This window comes from Mustela erminea, chromosome 4 (genome assembly GCF_009829155.1).
Source record: "Mustela erminea isolate mMusErm1 chromosome 4, mMusErm1.Pri, whole genome shotgun sequence".
Classification (NCBI taxonomy): domain Eukaryota; kingdom Metazoa; phylum Chordata; class Mammalia; order Carnivora; family Mustelidae; genus Mustela; species Mustela erminea.
Genome location: NC_045617.1, coordinates 44,961,272 through 44,980,201, shown reverse-complemented (window position 1 = coordinate 44,980,201; position 18,930 = coordinate 44,961,272). Strand labels below are relative to the sequence as shown.

At 45.2% G+C, this 18,930-nt stretch overlaps 1 long non-coding RNA gene across 5 annotated transcripts in view; it reads left to right on the top strand.

The window, feature by feature from the left end:
- Positions 1–8,507: 8,507 nt before the first annotated feature.
- The window catches only part of LOC116588272, an 89,453-nt gene continuing 79,030 nt past the window's right edge, over positions 8,508–18,930 (top strand). For 4 of the 5 annotated variants that reach the window (XR_004284870.1, XR_004284871.1, XR_004284867.1 and 1 more), the window contains exons 1-2: positions 9,383–10,392; positions 11,249–11,307. This is a non-coding gene — a long non-coding RNA (uncharacterized LOC116588272). Of the gene's footprint in view, positions 8,767–9,382; positions 10,393–11,248; positions 11,308–18,930 lie in introns of those variants that run through there. The other variant, XR_004284869.1, reaches the window with a different exon arrangement.

Genomic DNA, 18,930 nt, shown 5'->3' with positions numbered 1-18,930 from the left:
GGAAGAACTTGCTCATTAGTGTCAATAAAGTGGCGGGGGTGGAGTCTGGGGGGCTGTCAATCACCTGGAAGTCCAGCCAATCAGGCGGCGCCGACAGCGCACAGTCCGCGCCCACTTCCTTACAAGGTCTCAAAAAAAAAAAAAAAAAAAAGAGAGAGAGAGAGAGAGAGAGAGAGAGAGAGAAAAGCGCCGCCGTCTGGCTTGGAAGTGCCAGCCCCGGGCGCTGAACCCGGTCAGTCTCTCTGGCTGCCACATCCCACTCCAGCCCGAGTCTCTAGTTTTCCTCACCCATTCCTAGGAAGGGTGAGGCTCCTGGCTTTAAAGCGAGATATCACCAAGTTAGAATATCAAGAATCTTCCAAGAAACTTTAAACTCCAGTCCCACTCCTTTATCACTTAATATTGCTACAACTCAGAACATTTTTGAGTGGGGACAATTTACAGCCACCAGGCCCGTCTTTTCTCATTTAAACATTCCCTCATTTAGTAGCGCCCACTCTGCCAAGAATGGCATTAGACTTGTTTATTTATTTATGTTTCTGTTTTACTTAGTGGCTTTTTCTTGGGAAGGGTGTGGGAATTCACGGTATATTTAAATCCTTTATATTTAAGAGAGCAAAACTTTATATTTTCGCTTAGTCCCTCATATTTACTAGCCTGTAAAAGCACACCCTTTTCAGAGCCTCCCTTTCCTTTCAAAGCATGATGATAATTTTAAAACGTTAAATCGTGGGATGTTACTTCTACATGTCTTGAACAATAAAGATTTAGCTTTAAATCTCCTAAAAACTTCGCAAGGTGAAATGTTTTAAGATACAATAAAATTTCTATTGCACTTTTTTAAAAAAAAATGTCTCTGTGACTTAACCTAACTCCATATTTGTCCTCCTTTAAACAATTTGCCACTACTTTTCTCAGGCTTTTAAAGAGCCAACTTGTTTCTTTAAAGCAAAATTAAAAAAAAAAAGTTTTAATTGAATAACATCAATCATGCATCCATACAGTTTTTAGTTTCAACTCGATTTTGGGGGGGGGTGTCAGGATTAACCCCCAAAATGGTTTTGGTGTAAATAGAGCAAATATAGTGCAGAAGAAAATTCCTGATACATATTATTCTTAGATTTTTGGTATAAAAGACAGGATAAGGGTTGTCTTTCTCTTGCGCTCAATTCAACCTCCACAACTTGTTACCTCTGACTTCTCGCTAAGCTTTCAATGGAATGATAAGGAGTAGCCTCGCCACTGTGATCTTTTTACCATAGCTCGGGCAGAGCGCGCCGTTGCTCCGAGGTAAGGAGAAGAGCCCGGACCAGAGCAGGAGGTGCCTAGGCGTATCCACGATCTCGCCTCCCGACCCGGCCCCAGCAGCCTGAGTCAAAAACGCCTGGGTAACACCCTCGAGGAAGACGGCTCTTTTAAACTCTTAAGAAACAGATTCGACTGGAAGGATATGTTTTGCATTTGTAAAAGAAGGCTTTGCAAACAGTTTGGAGCGGGGCAGACCCCGGAGGGCGCCCCAGGCGGGTAACACAGCCTAAAATGTAAGCGCAAACCCGATTTCTGTAGCCTAGCGGAAGGGGAAGCAGGCTTGGGAGAGCAAAGAGGCCACCTGGAGGGCTTGGGCTGGGAGTGGGAGTGGAAGGATGTTGGGCGGGGGGTCGGTTGCAAACTTCGCTGGAGGCTGCAGCTAGAGCTCCGCGTGCTGGGCGTCTGAAACCCGCACCAGCAGCCTGCAAGGTCTCAGCCCCCGGCTGCAGGCCCAGACGCGAAGGAGCGAAGCAAAGAGCCTTGGGATAGCCCTTGAGACCTTGGAGAAGGCAGCGAAGCCAATGGGTGGAGTCACCAGGACCACAGGCCTGTACCGGTCCCGCCGCCCGAGAAGGAGCGGCTCATCCTGAGAAACCTGAGGCCGCCTGGGACGAACGCATTTTCCAGACGTGAAGCTTGCCTCATAGGTGGGTTCTTGTCCATTTATATGCTCTGCAGCTCAAATTGATATACAAGGGACTAGACGGCCTGCAAAGGCGCCCTCAGGATCATGCAGCTCAAAGGTCTCCTCTGTCCCTCTGCCACTTCTTTCACCTTTTCCCAGGGCAGAAGGGACCGCAGATCCCGGAGCTCACAGACACCGAAGTACTTATGTCTACATAGACTACAAGCTGGAAAACTGAGCCTCGCAGACACCCAGGATGTCAGATAGAACGTGACCCTTACGAATAATCCAGGTGTGTGCTAGGTGTTCAGGGCAGAAAGAAGCGTTGGTCCGTTTAGTACAGGTCCAGACCGGGATTTGGGAACCCTAGCGAAAGAGCCGCACGGCCGCTCGCCGCCCCGGATTCGCGCTTAATCTCTCCGGGCTTCCGGACCTAACAAGACCAGCTGCACCCGACCCCGCAAAACAGCTAGTAGAAGACCTCACCGCACTAGGACCCTTGCTCCAGGACAGGGGGCGCCCCACCCCTCCCAGAAGCCGGAGGGAAGGAAGGCCAGAGTTTGTAGGCAGGAGGATTCTTGGCCTTCGGTGTGAAGGCGAAGCCAACGCCCTTAGAAGGCGTTTTCTCAAAAGCGTGGCTTGCGCGTGTCGGGGCCATTCCAGGGCCTTGCACTTTACTTGTCGACAGAGCAAAAGAAACGGGACGGGACGCGAATTGGCAGAAGAAAAGCTCGGTGGAATACGTGTGCGCCTGTGCACATGTCTGTGCTTGTGTGCACGTGAGTACCCCCGTGCGCACTTGTCTGTGTGTGCACTTCTCTGTATGGGCCTGTGTGCGCGGATGCGCGTGTGTGCACCTGCGCACGTGTAAACGTGGAGGGGTGCCTATGTACAGAGAGCATGCGCCTCCTGTCACTTTAAGAGAGAAAATGTCTTTTCCCAGGTTGTGCTACATTAAGGAAATGATTAAAACTAAATTAAACTGTCAGCCTCTGGCAAGACTAGCCAGGCTCTATTTCAAATAAAAGCCACCCAGGGAAGAACATTATCAGAGTAGGTCTGTCTCAGAGACTTGGCGAGAAGGGAAAGGAGAATGGTACCTAGTGGGCTGTATCCAAACAGATAGCAGTTAACTCTGGGGTGGGGGGTGGCGGAGAGGGAGGATTAAAAGGCATGTCTGGTTCCTCCTGTTTCTTTCTTTTCTCTCTTTTCTTTCGCAGTTTAAAATTGGATTCTTAGAAAGATTCTTTTTTGAAGCTCATTCTTTCTGTAGACTCTATTATCTATGTTTAGATATAGCTTACCATTTCTTATCTAGATAACTATTATTTATATTATTGTATTTTGTTTTCTATTTTTTATTTTTGTGTTTTGTTAATAAGCAATTGCTTATCTTTAATTCCAAATTTTAAAGTCCTATGTGCCAGGATTTCATCCTCTAAATAGACTAATTTTTCTTTTTTGTTTTTCTTTTTTCTTTTGCATTTGACAATCGCTGTAAATTTCCAAACTCGTGTTTGATTTCCCAGACTAACAATTCGACGCAGGGAGGTTTACCCTGGCATACAGGAGGGTCTGTGTTTTGCTCCCTGAACTCGAGATGCACCATGTAGTCTCTGAATTTCCAAATAGGCAAGATCTGGACTTCTTTCCCACGCATAGAAAGACATTTTATTATTCGCTGAAATACTAGCCTAGCAAGAAATAGAGTAATACATAGGAGAGTCGGGGTGAAGGAAGGCCCAATCCAAGCCCCAAGAGGGATAATTATTTGTCTGTGTTACTTTGTAACTTGATCTGGGAAGGAGCCATATCCTAATTGGGGGCCAGGGATGCCAGAAGCCGCCCCGAATCACAGGACCGCGCCACACACGTGGGCTAGGGCTCGCTGTCTCCTCCCATTCCCTTCCTTCTTGTACATACTCGTCTTCGTGCCTCTCCCTCTGATTTGGGTTAATAAAAATAATAAATTATAATCTGCAAGATTCCAAAGTCTACAGGAATAAATGCAGGCAGGCAGGGTCTGTCTGGCTGCGCTCTCATGGGCTTCTGTGCTGCGGGCTCCAGCTGCAAACCCAGGACCAGCGGAGAAAGCGATACAGAACCGCAATTCCTCACTGCAGCATCTGTCGCAAATAGCACACACAGACAGCACCTTCGCACGGGTTGGAGCCTGTTTACCATCTTCTCTTCAACAACCAGTCTGTTCCATAATTCTGATCATCTGAGACTTGAGTCTGTCTACAAAAGAACTCCACCAGCCTATGGAAGAGCCCTTCAGGGCTCCAGGAAACCCAGAGAGATTCTCCTGTAGTGTTGGTTTTCAAATCAAGGCTCATTTCTCGCTGAGTCTTAGAGGAGGTGCAAGTTTTGGTAAAGCCAAGGGAAAGTGTGCTCTGAGGTTAATCTTGTCTTCATTCCCCCTTCCTCCAACCTCCAAGTTCTCCAGTTTGGAGAAGGGAAAGGAAGGAAGAGAAGAGAAGGGGCCTCTGACCTACCAAAACCAGGGTTGAGAGGTGCCCAGAACAAACTCACTGCACTGGGCTCATGAGCTTCCCCATTCATGTCCTATTTCCAGCAGCATCTGCTCTGCCTCCAGAATATACTGCAACTATTTTTCACCCTGTGTTGAAAAAAATCGCTGCTTCACTTCCTCATTCACTGACCCACACTCCTCCCACAGCCATACAGTTAGGGGTTAGTAACAGAAATGTCCAAGAAGGCCACACTTTTTCTATCACTAAAACCTGATTCAAATATAAGGTGGCTTGAAGGAAGTAATGGAATTAACATCTAGATGTAAATGAATACACAAGGGTAGGTAGTTGGACCTCACTGATATCAACATTGCAACAGAATGATTTAGATATAAATCAAACTGAGACAGTGAGTGGGGAAATTAAATTATATCCTCAGATAGTTAATGGACATTTTAGTAGCTTATGCTATATAAAAATTATGTTTAAATTGATTTTTAAATATGTATCTTCATGTTCTTTGAGTTAAATATGTAATACTATTTCCCCATAAACAAAGATTATCTTAGCCTGATGCTTTACTAAAATGAATTGAAAATGGAACTGAGCGTCCCTAACTCTGTTCCATTTAAGAATTACTAGCTAGGGTTTTTAGCTTTTTATAAAACTTATTACATACTCTAATTGGCTGTAAATTGGCCCTGTTCTCATTTTTCACAACTGTAGATACCAAAGTTCTTAGACAGTGGAAATTTTGTGCACATTTATATAATCTGCTGAAAGTATAAACAATGAAGAATGTGACTGGGATTTATTCATATTTTTGTACTGACAGATGAGACATTTCAATTTCAGCTGAATGAAAAGATTTTTAACAGTAATTTAAAGGTAGCACAGGAACTGCCCCCCAAAGAAGTGGGCTATTGAAAAATAGTATTAGCAGTGGGAATGAACCCTGAATTCAAATACGTGAGCAAAAAATTTGACAACAAACTATGACGTTTCTGCATGAGTTCTGGTTTTGATTTCTTTTCATTTTTAACTGTGTGGATTCTTTCATCCCTTAAGAAGGATATCATGAACAACTGAGATCAATGAAAAAATTAAGATCCAGTTCTTTTCCCTCTAAAAATAGAGGGAGAAATACAAAAATATTAAACTTTGTCTTAAATAAAATAATCTTCCCGGAATATATTTCCAACCCGGGTTTTCAGGAAGAACCAAATTGAGAATCTTCAAGCAAAAGCCTAAAGAATGGTATTAACAAGAGGAACTCTACCCAAACATTTTGATGTTTCAGAAATGCTGTTTGTAAAGAATCTTTGGCATGTACAATACTGCATTTCCAAATCCAGCCTCATGAAGAAAGAGGGAGGGAAAAAACCCATCTCAGGCCATTTGTAATAGGTGATGTAAATTCAGAATAACTAGCATTTCTAGAAAGACTTCTGCTTTTTTATGTTAACCTTTAGCCTTTGGTGCGGGTTCCTTCTCATATTACATAAAATGTACTTTAAGAAGCACTCACTACCTGCTACAGATGTCCATGAAAAACTGAATTATGAAAGTCGGAAACATATGGCAGTTGCCTATTGCACAAGGAAGGTACATATGAAAGTTATAAATTTCTTTCTTTAAGTCAGCATTGTAAACGCATTTTATAGGGTTCACAGTATGTATTACATCTGTAGATTTAATTTTTGAAATATACGTTTTTGGAGATATTTTTGTTTTGGGATTCTAAGAGAAAGAACTCATCTTGATGTGTTAGAAATAAAGGGAAAACAAAAAACAAAAAAATAAACATGTGGAGAAGCAAATACATTTCCTTTAATTTCCCAGCTGGTTATACTGAAAGGACATCAGACCCTCTACTGGCAAAGGATGGCTCACAGCAGGGGTACTGCCCGTCAGCAGAGCGTTCTGAATTTACTGACATCCCCCTTCCAAGAAGCAGAGATGTCAACTTGGGGAAATCCGGGTTGGGGCGGATATAAAAACCACCAAATTAAGAACTGGATCACAAATGTCAAAAATGCAGCAGTTCACTTTACTCTTGAGAAAGAAAAAAATGCCCAACTACTTGCTGATCTTTTCCCATCAAAAGCTTAGATTTAATTTAATTTCATTTAATACCTTTAAAGCTACATACATTGATTGCAATCATAATATTATATATTCAGTATTATCAGTGGACACCAAATACTATCAACTACCAAAGTATCATCCCTTAAGCCTTCAAAGTTATTTTAAAATAATCCCTCCAATTTTCTACCTGTAGCCCCCTGTGGTATCTTTAAATTTAATTTTAATTTGTGAATTTTAAAACTCACTGTTCTCTTGTTCAAGTTTATTTGGAGAAATGTAAAAAGCAAGTTATGAGAAAGGACTCGGTCAAAAAAGGAGTTTAAACATACTTGTTTAAATACCCTAAAAGTGGGGCAAGTGCCTACAGGTAAGATCACTGTGGGTCAGGTCAAGAAAATCATCCTCAGAATTTCACTGTGAAAGTGGAAGGCTGATCTACCCTTTGTTGTGCTAGAATGAAATTTACTTGGGTGTAGAGATAATACAGAATAAAGCAAACGCGCCCTTCCCAGCACAAGTTTTATTTGGTTGTATTTTGAGTTTCCCTTTAGGATCAACTGTTGAGTGGTCGCTTGGATTTTCTCTTCTTTTCCAGTTCCTACCTTACCGAAGGCTAGTCCTGCCTAGGTTTTAAACTACTTAGTCTAAGCGGGGGTGGTAAGAAATTGAGCTTTCATTACTAGGGGCTTCCCCCTATAGGCCGGCGGGGGGGAGGGGGTAGATCTGGAGGCGCAGAAAAGACTATCAGATTCTTTTCCATCTATTTACAGCATTTTGTGAACAAGGAGAGTGCCAGGGTAATTTCTGATTTCCTTCTTTTCCAAGCGTTGGGTCACTTCTGAGCCCCCACCCAGTCCTTCCCAAACCGTTCTGCGCCCTCCCGTTAACATTTATAATTAGACCTCTTGAAGGAGACCCCCCCCAACAGCATTTATAATTCATTATTGCTTAGTAACAAAAACAGCAATAACGGTTAAAAGGTATAAAGAAATCATTTCAGTTTCCGGGGCACCCTAGAATTTCTGGGACGGATCCAGCTGGCAAAACATTTAGGAATTCACATTCCCGATGAGGTTCCACGCCTAAAATTAAAATCCAGTCTGGGTTTCTAACGCTCATTTTGCTTTGGTCAATATCTGCGTTTTCTTTCATTTTGTTTGCGTTCCCTTCTGGGTTTGGTGCTTTTCCCCCCTCCCATTGCCGAAGACAATCTGATTTACAGTTTGACTGAGAGTTGCATTTCTGTTTAGAAGGTGAAACGTCCAAGTCAGTTAGCCAAATTATTCCCCGACGGCTCCAATATTGCGCCAGAGTCCCAGAGTCAGTTATTTTTATGTCTGACTGTATTTCAAATGTGCAGGGTGATAAATAAGACCGTTCTCGAGCTGCAAACTATCTCACTGTGTTGAAGAACAATTGACAAAAATTAACCCAGCCAAAGCGTTGGGGTTTTCGAGAGCCGCTGGAGCATAAATCAGCATCGCCGGCGGCTTCGGGAAGCAGCGCGCTCGGAGCCGCGCGCCCGCAGCATGCCGCGGCAACTTTCAGCAGCCGCTGGGCTCGCCTGGCCCGAGTGAGTGGGCTTGGTCTCGAGGATCCGAGCGGGAACAGGACTCGGTCCCAGGTTCAGAGTCATCCCAGAAGGGACACACCGGCGGAGAAAGGCATGGTTACGCCTTAGCGACCCCCTAATTCACCTTCTCGAATTCTCCAGTGGGGTGTGTGTGTGTGTCTATTTGTGTATGTAAATATCAAAGAAGACTAAAGGAGGCTAACTTGGCAAGGGTGTGTGGCGGGGAGTAACCTCGACTGTGTCTGGATCCCGGAAGAGCTTCTCTGCTCTAGTCACTTGAAAGGCATATTCGTCTTAGCTATTAACAATTAAACTCTTTCTACGGGAAATCAAGGGTGGAGGAAACTCTCTGCGGAGGCGCCGTAATTGCTCGGGGTCCAGAGCCCGCCTGCGCATTCACTTCCCAGTGCACACGCCCCATTCCAAAACCCCGGCTCCCGCCGAGCCCGCGCCCTCCTCCTCCGAGCGTGGTGGCAGGCCCTGGCGCCCCCCTGTAGGTCAGGAAGGCAGGGGGCGCCCGGAGCAGGCGCCGCCTGCCCTCGCCACCTGTTGGAATGGTGAAGCCGGAGACCTCGTACTGCCGGTGGCGGCGACGCGCGGCTACGGGCGGACTCGCGCTCAGCAGCCAAAGTGAATCCCAGCCGCGGTTTCTGTTGATAAGTGGAAAGAACAACCCTCTCGGTGATAAGTGCACAGTAAGTGCGAACAATCAATAGATCATTTCCTGGGGCGTCTGTTCTGAAAAGGCCCCCGCTGTTCAGTGGCTCCGGGAGTTACTGATTAGCGTGTGTGACCGTGGCCCCGCGGCGCCTCCCCTTGCTAGAGAGAACGGTGCGCAGCCTCGGCCACCGCCCCGCACGGTGTCGGGCTCCTGGGAGGGAACGAATAATAAGGATCACTAAGCCCCTCTGAAACCTCCCCAGACCCTTAAAGCCGCACCACCCTACCCGGACAGCCTTGGAGGCGAGGAGGATCCCAGGGTGAACAGCTATGGCTTGTGTGTCTGTGTACGTGCGCGCGCCCTTGAGCGCGCGCGCGAGCGTGCGTGTGTGGCTTCGGCTCTCCGTCTGGGTAACCGCAGTAGAACCGAGGAGGGAATGGAGGTGGTAGGGGGAGAAGGCGATTCTTGTCTTCTATTTGAATTAAGAATTCAGTTTAAAAACTGGGTTTCGGAGCAAAATGAGAAAAAAACCTAAACGCCCCACCCACTCCCGCAGGGAGCTTTAATTATGGAGCGGGGCTCCAGAAGAGGCCACTCTTTTCGGCAGACCGCGCCCGGGGGTTGGGCGCCCACCGCGCTTGCTGGCGAGGTTCTGCAGCCGTGTCCAGAAGAGCCCGGGCCTAGTGGCTCCGAGGCTCCGCGACGCACGCCCCTTCTCGCGCTCCGCCCCGCGGTCACGGGCCCACGCCGACCTCTGCAGCCGCGCCGCCCACCGCTTCCTCACCCCGGGGCGTAAACCCGAAACCACCCGGTCCTGGGGCATCGGCCTGCGTCCTGGCCGGTGGCCCGCCTCTCCGGAACATTCAGGGACGGGCAGGGGGGTGGCGGCAGACCGAGCTGCGCTCCCGACGCGTTGCCGCCTGTATTTGTTTCGTGACCTTGACCACGTCCCAGCCTTAACCTTCTCAAAGTTACAACTGGGATAGTAAACCTTGCGGGATTCGCCCGCTGGGCGGTGGAGTAATATATTCCGGTGGGGAGGAAGGGGGCTTGGCGGAGAGACTGTCAACTAGTCTGTTTTCAGTCCTCCCCCCCAATTTTGAGGTAATTCAGGCCCTGGCCTGCGACCTCCTCCAGGAAGGGGGCTCATGGGCGTTTAGGCTCCGCGGAGCCGGCCATACTGCAGGCGAGTAGGTGCAGGCGGAGCGCCAGGTGGGGGCACAGGGCGCCCTTGGCAGCGTAGGCTGCACCGCCCCATCCCGGCCCGAGGAGGAGCAGCCTCGCCCCGCACGTCCCGGAGGCTCGGGCCCAGCTTCGGCCCCGCGCCCGGTACTCGGCTCCGAGCTGACCCCGCCACCTCGCCGCCGCGGGCAGCGGCCGCGGAACTCCGTAGCCCCAGGCGGGAGCAGGAGCTGGGCGCCGGCCGACGCAACTTAGGCTGAGAGGGAAGTCGCGTACGTTGTGCGGATCTGCGGGGCGCGACGAAGGCGACCCCGAGTCGCGCAGGAGACCTAGCCTCAGAGAAGGCACTGGCTTCTGAGTCTGTCAAACCTAAACGGAGAGGCTGTAAAGGAAGAAGTCTCCCAACCCTTCGCAAAAATATAAACCATCTGGAAAAGAAAGCATCTACTGGATGGAAGGAGACAATTGCAAATGAAAGGTAATTATAAGGAGGAATCTGAAAGATAGAGCAGCACATGTTTTCTTTGCACTCAAGTGCAGGTAAACCCTAGTTTAAATTATATAAGGCAACCCTCAAACAGAAGGCTTATGTCTCCCCAAGCCCTGGGGCAGCCAGCAGAGATATCTCAGTCAGCTTCCCATTCCCATGACCTCTTACCAGATATGGGTTAAGAACGCACTCCTCCCCCATGGTCATTGCCATTTAAAAGCCCAGAGTACATCACCTAATAACTTTCTTGACTTCGCTCATTAATAAGATTCTCTTTTGTTTTGTTTTGTTATTGCTGTTTAGAAAGTCATATTTCACAAGTTTTTAAGTAGGTCAGCTGTTTCAAACGGCCCCATCTTGAAACCTCGCAGACCAAAAAATGAATGCAACCTAACCTGTATATGGGGTAGTGATCTAAGACGGTTATGGGCTCTCAGTTGCATAGTGAATTCTGAAAAGACTTCATTTAAAAAAATGAAAAACATTTTGGGGCAGTTACAGTTACATTAGTACATATTGTGGAAATAAGCTTGCAGTTAGAGAAAAACTATTAGAAACAGCTGTGACGTTAATATTTCAAAACCCAGAGTACTCAGTATGCTCAGTATCTACTTTTCATCGTAATTTTTTCTTGGGCATTCACATAATGCACTACTCTCTGTGTATAATATAAGACACTTGTTTAATAAAGCAAGTGATTGTCTGTGTCAGGGAGATTTGGTCCTCTCTCCCTCTCCCAGTCCATGTGCAGAGCAGATCAAAGACCTGAATTACCTCTCTCTTTCCAAAGACAGCCAGATGGTGTCTTGATTTTCTTCTTTTTTTTTTTTTTCAGATTCGCTAGCAATAGAATTCAAAGGACTGAAGAATCTGTGTGATGCTACAGATGAAAGCTCTATCCAGGTAACATGTTTTAATTAATATCATGCCTACCTTATCTTATTCCACTTAAGTTTTGAGGAGTCTTGTGAGAATCCATCTAAGAAATAATATGAAAATGATGAATAAGTGATTAGAACAAGATAACATAGAAATCACAATCTTGGGTCAAGAACAGAAGAAAATAAGAACCCTGAGATGTATGTGGAGTACTAGACACGTATTAAAGAGGAAATTTAAATTTGTCTCTGAGAAAAAAAAAAAAAAAATTTGTCTCTGAGCCTCCTAGGAGCAAAGTGAAACATGGTTCTCATTGAGCACAAGGAGAGATCATAGAAGTTCCTTACAATATGCAAGGTATTTTTCTCCAAGGTGGTGGTGGTGGTGGTGGTGATGGTGATCACAATGATACTTGAACTTTCCATTTGTTGTTTTTTTTTTTTTAAGATTTTATTTATTTGAGGGGCACCTGGGTGGCTCAGTGGGTTCAAGCCTCTGCTTTCGGCTCAGGTCATGATCCCAGAGTCCTGGGATCAAGCCCCGCATGGGGCTCTCTGCTCAGTGGGGAGCCTGCTTCCTCCTCTCTCTCTGCCTGCTTCTCTGCCTGCTTGTGATCTCTGTCAAATAAATAAATAAAATCTTTTTAAAAAAAGATTTTATTTATTTGAGAGAGAGAATGAGAGAGAGAGAGCATGAGAAGTGGAGGGTCAGAGGGAGAAGCAGACTTCCTGCTGAGCAGGGAGCCGGATGGGGGACTTGATCCTGGGACTTCAGGATCATGACCTGAGTCGAAGGCAGGTGCTTAACTAACTGAACCACCCCAGGCATCCCTCAAATTTTCCACTTGTGAGACCAATTACGCCCCCCCCCCCACTCAGACACTCGGGATATTTTTATTTTGTTACGGTTAAAATAAAGCTGTTTCTCTATATAGAGGCAGTTTGGTGTCTGGAAGGAACTTGGGAATCAGAAAGACCTGAATTCAGTGCTGGCTTCTGCACTTAGGGTTCTGCTGGAACCCTTGGCAAGGCACTTAATCTCTCTCTCTGAGAGCCAGTTTTCTTTAAAAAACAGGGACAATCTATCCCATAGTCTTATAGAGAGGGTATTCTGGGGCCTGGCACTAAAGCGATTTCTTTTTTAATAAGTGTTAGGTTATTACTGCTGTTTTTTATTGTCATTAACATAAAACAAATGGTAGTTTCCTTCCTCCTTTTCCACAGCAATATAGTATTCAAGAGTACTACTACTTTTGGCTTCAGATCAAGTTATAATACCAAAGTTTGGACTTGAAGATCTGTTAGTACAGTTAAATGAACAAGGTCTCTGAGCTCCCTTGCCCTCCTTGCTTGCCCATAGTGGGTAAATTTCTGGAAAGAGAAGAGGATGTTGGTAAGATAGGCCTTGCCCTATACCAGTAAGGGTAGGAGTGGGTCAGTCCCTGAAGCTGCAGGTCCTCTGGTGGGTTCTGTACAGCAGTCCCACTACAAATCACCCAGTGAATAGCAGCTGTCGGGATCACTTGATATTGGGACAAGTCACTGCATGATTGAGTTCCAAGAGGAGGTAGATAGATCTCTGAGTATTATGTTGGAGGGGGATGGGAGCATAAAGGTTTTACAGGTCACTACGGAAAGTCAATATTCCATTCAATATTGGGGGTTAGGGCCAGGAGCAAAATACCAAGTGACACTCAGCTTTCCCCCATCTTCCCTCACCCTGTCTCCTACGGTGTAGACCTTCTAAACTGAGTACTTGCTGAGAACTCAGCATGTGTTCTAGGTTTTATGGAGACAAGTTCTCTGTCCTAGATCCACCAACTAAGATTATCCAGGTAACTGGCCTCTGAGATCTTCTCTTTCTGTCCCTCTTCCTTCTTCCCTCTTTCATCTGCTCAATACCCACGAAACTGTCACACTTCTCCTCCTGCTAAATCTTGCAGGTTGATAATGGGCTAAATATAATCAATCTAGTGTATCTAAGTGTCTGTGTTTTCTGAAGTTAGTTGTATCTTAGAAGAGTACGGAAATGTACATTATGCGTTTGACCTGCTCTGCCAGATTATAAGCTTGCCAAGCTCATGAACTTCCCCAAGTTGATGCAGATTGGCTAAATCTAGAACAGCAGGTGATTTGTTTCAGGCAGCCCCGTGACTAAGCTGCCAAGAAGCAGCATGGCACAGCAGGGTGGGCATATACTCAGATTTGGAAGAAAGGGGCTCAAGGCTTTGTTGGCTCTGTCACTGGCTCTATGAACTTGTGTCATCATCTAACATCCTTGGCTTTCACCTGAGGTATTTAGATGAAGTGGTCTCAATGATGCCACATGACTGATACTTTATGATTCTAAATCTAACTGCAAGTGATTTCATCTTCCTTTGAATGAGCCCTCACAGCATTTTGTTTCTCTACCTTTTGGACACATAACAGCCTTCTTGACATTAAACTTATTAGGAACTATTCCTTATCTCTCTATCATACCATAAGCCAGCTCCATGGGTGCAGGGACAATGTCTACATCAGTGTTTCCAAAAGAGCTATTCCAGTGTTTTGCACCACTATACTCGATAAATAATTTTGCATGAATAAGATCTTCCCTTTATGCATAACATCCACTACTTTGGTGTGGAAGAGGGAAAGCCACACTTTTGGAAGGCTGGTGACCATAGGCCTCCTTCTCTGCCAAGTCCTGCTGTCTTACCTTCATGCCAGCCTGGGTGCACAGGGAGCCTTGTGTTTCTCATTTGTGGGGGGACAGGCCAAATGATCTAGAACAAATATCCAGCCCTTGTCCTTAGCAGAAGCACAGACTGCGACAGAAGGAAAACAGGCTTTATAATGACAAGAGCGAGAGGCATATGAGGAAGAATTTCTCCTCCTCATGATGAGTGTAGGTAGCGGGTATGGAGCAATGTGATAGGCAGCCAGCAATGTGGTCTGCCCGTCCCATGAAGTGGGGTTCAGCAAGGCCTGCCTCTTCCTGTGGCATGATTTTCTTGGCCATGTTTGCCAACTCCCTGAAGCTCTCCCAGGGAAAGGGAGGTGGGAAGGAGACTGAGAAGACAGCCACCTTCTGCTAGAATGTGTGCATCTGGATTCCTCTTCTGGGTTTAACAGATTCCAGAATATGGCTATAGGCAGAACCAGCAAGCTGTCTTCTAGAACAGTCCTGGTAGGAGAAGGATACAGTAAATTCTCACAATTTCCTTGACTCTTGCACTGTTTGGATCACTGGGCCTGCAGCCCTGCCCCTTCCTCAGTCCTCAATGCTTACCTTAAACTGGAGCTTCTCCAAGCCACCCTTCATGTGGTGGCCCTCCCAGCTGGCTCCAGCTGGCTCAACATTCCTGCTCTTCCACCTTGGAAGTCTGGTGCTTCTGGAGCTTCTGCTGCTATTGCTCACTGCCCTCAAGTTACTGATAGGCTCTCCATGGTCATCCCCACTTCTCATTGCCAGGCCTGGGTACACTCTTGGGTTTTGCATGTTGGAGGCCCTGCTAATGTTTGCCTTCTTACCTCTATTGAACTGAGCTATCGTGGTCCAGATGACTTGCCTTTTCTTCCTGCTGTGAACTCCCCTTCTTCCTTTTCCAGCCCCACCTCCATACAACAGTGAAAGTACCTTTTCATGAGTTAGTGCACTCTGGCTATTCCTTCTAAAGGCCTCCTCCTTGACTGGCCAGTCTAAGGGTGCAGAATGGTACTTCCTGTGCACCTCTCCTCTTTTGGGCCTTTGCAGCTGCAAGAAGTCCTCATTTACCCACATATAAAGTCTGGAATCTGTTCCCCTTTGGGCCAGTTAGGTTTCCTTGAGCTCATTTGTGTGCATATTCATTGCCATCCATTTGTGGTGCATTTATTATGTAAGCTCACACTTACTTATTTTAGAAAATTTCAACATTCTAGAAGTTGTTTATTAGTCCCAGAAATGAACACTAACTGCAGTCTCAGACAATTCTGAATAACAGTGGGATAAGCCAATACTAGTTTACTTCTCACTTACTTAAGATCCCCATGTGGGTGAGGTGGCATCTTTCTTCCAATTGGTGACTCAGGGACCTAGGCTGACCCCTTCTTGTAACTGTGTCATTTAGAACTTGACTTCCAAGTTTGACGTGCAAAGGAAAGAAAGAATGTGTGGGGAAAGCATACCCATTCTTAATTACCTCAGCCTGGAAATGACACTTGTGACTTCTGGTCACATTCTGTTGGCTAGAAATCAATCCCATAACACTGTGTACCTGCAGAGGAATCTGGGAAATGTAGTATTTCCTTTTTTTTTTTTTTCCAGGAACGTCTACTTGATCTCTAAGTAGCTTTTTCTCTGTCACAAGTTTTGAAGGGCAACTCCTTTCTTTTCTGGGCAAGAGAACTTCCAGACTAGTATGCCCCATACTCAAAGGACAAGGAAAATAGAAAACACCTTTTAATCAGGTATAAACACTAAAGATGAATACCATAGGCCAATATTTGGATTTTGCTCTGTGGAGCTAGTTCAAGGACAAAGTTCTCTTTGAGGTCAGGGAGAATTACATACTGTGAAATTGAAACCAGGTATCTGGAGGGAGATGGGGATATAAGGAGCCAAAGGATATCCCTTTATTGTGGAAACAGCCGTATCAGTGTGAAAAGCCCTAAATCCATCTATTACAGATTTCCATAGTCTTTTTATTACCAGAGTTGTTTCCAGTGCCTTGGAACTTGGGAAGGTTTAGCCAACAATCTGTGGTGATATTCCAAAGTCCAGGAATTAATCATGTCTTTTCTGGCCTTTTACGTTTAGGCCTAATCCATACTATCAGCACTCTCCCTTCCTTCTCCATCTTGGTTAACATTTTATTTGTATCTTTAATGATTTAACAGATGTCAAACTTTGTTACGGATTTGACAAGGGCTGACATTGCTCAAATGTCTTTGCCCAGGTCTGGCCCATTTATGAGGGGATAACAGACCACTGATGTCATTGTCATGTGCTTTGATGGAAGTTTTAGTGTCCTAACTCCCCTGTGGAAGGAGTTTTACACTTCTAAAGTGGCTGCAGCCTTCTTGTTAAGTTCTTTTCCCAACACGCTTTTGCATTTTACCTTCTCACTGAACAGTTTTTATAATACCATTTTAGGATATTTGGTTCAACACCACTCAGCTCAAATTTTCCAGATGAGACGTATAGTTAAGAGAAGAAAACTTGAAATCTTCAGCTTCTATGGGAGATGATGGACATTGTACATTGATCTGTATATCCAGTCTTTAGAGATTAGAAAAAAAAAATAAAAAACCTTTGTGTTGTCTGTTCTTAGAACAGTTGCATTTATTATAGCTTAACATATTATTTTCATTCCTGAACTTATATGTGAGCAGGTCTTAGAAGTTCTGCCAGAACCTTAAAGAAACCACTTGCTTAGTTAGTATTCACCAGCCATGTTTAAAGCACCCAAGAAAGGTTTAGCCAAAGAGAGGAACTAAATGGAGATCCATCGAATACCAGAGTTATGTTGTGAACTATGCTGACCACAGAGAAGCCCTGGCCTTCACCTTTAAGAGTTTATAGCCACATGAACTGTGTGAAAAAAAAAAAAAAAAAGCTTATTAAAAGGGCAGGAAAAGCATGGTCTGAGGTGAACCAATGAAAATACCTGAAGGAAACATAGATAGAAGTATTTGGCTGATATTCTTTTAGGTGGAAGTATAAAGTATGTGCAATTAGGAGTCAGGGCCAAGTAAAGGAGTAAGAGTTGAGAGGTTGTTTCTGGTGCAGATCCTTTCACTACTGCTTGTGTGACTTCAGGGCGGGGTGAGGGGGTAGTTCCTTAACTTTTATGAGCCTTCTTTGCCTCAGCTGAAAAATAGAGCACGGTGGCCCCTGGCAAAACCATTAACTGATGGTGTGGATCTGATGACACAGCGTATTTGAGAATGCGTTAAAATGGTGAGGTGCTCCTTCAAGTAAGGGCAAAAAGAGACCTTCATTCTGCACTTTCAACGCTCTCTTCTTCATCTGTCCCCCAGCCATCGTGTACACCCAAACTGCCAGGACTCTTTATTGCAGCACAGGAAACAACACTTTTGGGTGGAAGTGGTATGGATGTCATAGTTTTTTGGTGAGCTATATGGCACCACAAGTATATGTAAAAAGCATAATTTGGGTAAAGACCTTTTTTTCCCTAAAAATTTGCTTCCAGCTGCTGAAATCATTTACTGTGTGAACGGAAACACAATTTAGCTCCAGTAGTATGTGGCACTTGGTGGAGACACTAGATCATTTGTCTAAAAATCAATTTGCCACATTACCAATCGCAGGAAGCCAGCAGGCCTGTATCCTTTACCCCGTGGAGGAGCATTGGTAAAGAGACTTTCCACCGGTACAGGTAGAGGCAGGGGCAGACATTCACTTGCAGAAATAGGAAAGGCTGTAGAATGTGTTTAAAAGGAAGCTCATCCATTCACATCTGAATGTTGAGCCTTAGAGAATTGCTTCAGCATCTGAGATATGACTCACATGGGAAGTTGACAACTGAGCTACTCTATCAAATCACCTATGAAAACTACTGGTGTGAACAATCACCAAAACTAAACTTTAAAAAAAATTCAGCAGTAGCTCAGTGAATTTAACAACTGGGTCAGACCGGTAGAGGGTGACCATCCATTGGTTTAGAAGAAAGTGGGTTGTGTCTGCACTGCTTTCCTCATTGTGTGTGTGTGTGTGTGAGGAGAGAGAGAGAGAGAGAGAGAGAGAGAGAGAGAGAGAAAGAACATACTGCAGTCGTGATTTTTAGGCAATGGGGATTTTCAAAGCTGGGTGAACGTTAAGATCATAGTTTTCAATAGTGTATGCAGTTTGGAGCAGGATCCAGAATGGCTTTTAAGACTAGGGCAAGAATGGAGGCAAGTGGTGGGTGTGAAATGGCCCACAGAAGCTAAGTGTGTAGGTTCTATGTCACGAATACTGCGGTCCAGACACAGAGAGGCTGGTCACATTTCAGAAGCACACACAGTAGGTTTAGACCTCTGGTAAGAAGTGGCTCTGGAGCTCCCTAGTTGGTCAGAAATGGGGGTTGATGGCATCAGTGCCAGCATCTGAGAGCAGTGCAGGACCAAGGCAGTTGATGCTGGATCAGAAGCCAGGAACCTCAAGTTCTGGCCCCTGTGCTTCCTTTAAATTGATGTAGACCAGTGCTTCTCAAATTCTATATGAAGGACTCTTTTTTTTTTTTTTTCCATTTCCAATCCATTTAGGACTGACCCATGGTCTTGGTGTACATGACATATACTCAGCTTGTGCCACTATGACTTACCAAATAAATGACATGATACTTGTACTGGTCTACATTCAATTCAGCAAGATGACTGTATCAATCCTGGGTTTGCACGTCTCAGAAATGTCAAAGTGTTATAAATCTTAAAGTGTTTATTCTTGATTTTGATCATCTCTCTTTTTGAACTAATAAACAGTTTAGGGACTTTCACTAGAATAGGTATTTTCAAAGTTGTTTTCTACTTTGACATTTTACTGATGCGGATGTAGGAGGTTAACTCATCTTTCACATACTATGATGCTTCTTTTATGGGTCACGGTTAGAGGATGAGATTGTGAAACTGCATAATGGGCAATGCTTCAGAAAAGAGAAATTTAAAATGCTGGTTAAGAAGA